General features: G+C 35.9%; 1 protein-coding gene across 1 annotated transcript in view; it reads left to right on the top strand.

Moving 5' to 3' along the window:
- The window catches only part of LOC107744871 (WD repeat and FYVE domain-containing protein 3-like), a 76498-nt gene that overhangs the window by 17157 nt on the left and 57488 nt on the right, over positions 1-1853 (top strand). The window lies entirely within an intron of this gene.

Here is a 1853-nt window from a genome sequence, read left to right as displayed (position 1 = left end):
GGACACAACTAGAAATCAGTGGTTAAGTTTTATTTACAACACTGTTGCAGAACAGTACAACCCAAATATTCGAGTGTGTGCAGCGCATTTTATGGAAGAAAGTTTCCTGAACCTGGTAAGGGCGTAACATTTGTCACACGCTTGAGGTAATGTTGCTAAATAGTGGGTGTTTTGATTTGACAGAGAGTGGTATGATTTATTTTTTGTGCACGTAATGTGTTTACTGGAATGAAAATGCAGAAGTGATTCATCTTCTGTTTCGCTGTCTCATTCTTATGAAAGCAATGAATGTGACATCCATGCATCCTCCATTAAGGCTTGGCACTGCTGGCACTGATTCTTTGGCATTTTCTTAAGACCTGTTCACACCAAGATAACTATATTGAAATTTCATATATATATATATATTTATAAACAAAAATTTATACTTTTATTCAGCAAGGATGCAATTAACTTGATCAAAAGTGACACTTATAATGTTACAAAAAAAGTAAATAGTAAATGCTGATCTTTTGATTTTTTTATTCTTCCTGGAAAAAAAATATAATATTAAGCACCAGAACTGTTTTCAACAATGATAATATTAATAAATGTTTCATGAGCATTTTTCAGTGTTAGCAATGATCTTGACCCATTGTGTTTCTGACCCATTGTGAGTAGACAAGCTTTTGTGTGACAGCCAGTGCACACTGCTGCAGACTGGACCTGCAGTGAAAAAGTGCTTGGGTTGTGTGTGTGTGTGTGAGAGAGAGAGAACTATTAGTTGGATTGTGCTGAATCCTACCACTTCCTGACTTGCTTTAAAAGCAGCTGATGGGATTTTATCCTCTTCATCAGTGTTTCATTGGCACTGGCAGCAGGATCCTGCTCTGATTAGTGTCAGGTGAGCCTGCTGCAGGTGATATGGCAGTAAAAAGTGAAGCTCTGACCCACCTGCAGCTTTTCATTTCAGTCACATCCACCTGAGCCCCTTTAGACATCACTGATCTCCCATATATGGTTATCAGGGTTTTACAAAGGACCTGAGATCCAAACTGTGTAATGAGATGCATTGCACAAAACATGTAAACACCTAGTTTAGGTTTATTGTACATCTTCTAGCCCTTTATCAATAGACATAGTTTATTGGATTTAGACAAAAAAGCTTGTAATTATTTACATTACTGTTCAGTTTATTTTAAAATATGTATTCTATTTAAAATCAAAATATATTAATATAGAAAACAGTTCAATTTTAAGAATATTTCACAATGTTGCTGTTTTTACTGTATTGTGGATCAAACAAATGCAGCTTTGGTGAGCATAAGAGACTTCTTTCAAAAACATAAAAAATCTTACCGACCCCAAACGGTACATTTTGTTGTGTATAATCATTTGTAGTAACAGACAATAGGTTATTCAAGTAAAGGAAGTTGACGTTTACACCTCAGACTTGGGTTTAAAAGCTGTTATAATCCTTGTTGTACCGTTGAGTAAGCTGTCTAATGATGATGATGAACATGTTTTAAACATGGTGTTTCATGGGATTACATCAAAACAAACTGACATTTAATCCAAAGTGACTCATTGTTTTTATTTTCCTCCTCTCTAGTCTATCTGTTAAAGGGGTCATATGATGCTTTTTTAAAGATCATTATTTGGTGTATTTGGTGTAACAGAATATGTTGACATGCTTTAATGTTCAAAAAACACATTATTTTTCAAATACTGTACATTATTGTAGGTCCTCTATGCCCCGCCTCTCAAACGCTTCGTTTTCTACAAAGCCCCCTCCTTTGACAAGCGCAGTCTGCTCTGATTGGCCAGCTGACCCAAGCACTCGTCGGAAATGTAACGCCCATTACCATAATCGC

Source organism: Sinocyclocheilus rhinocerous, unplaced genomic scaffold (assembly GCF_001515625.1).
Source record: "Sinocyclocheilus rhinocerous isolate Xijiao unplaced genomic scaffold, SAMN03320098_v1.1 scaffold167, whole genome shotgun sequence".
Taxonomy (NCBI): domain Eukaryota; kingdom Metazoa; phylum Chordata; class Actinopteri; order Cypriniformes; family Cyprinidae; genus Sinocyclocheilus; species Sinocyclocheilus rhinocerous.
Note: the sequence above shows the minus strand (reverse complement) of the source record. Positions and strands in the feature narration are given on the sequence as shown.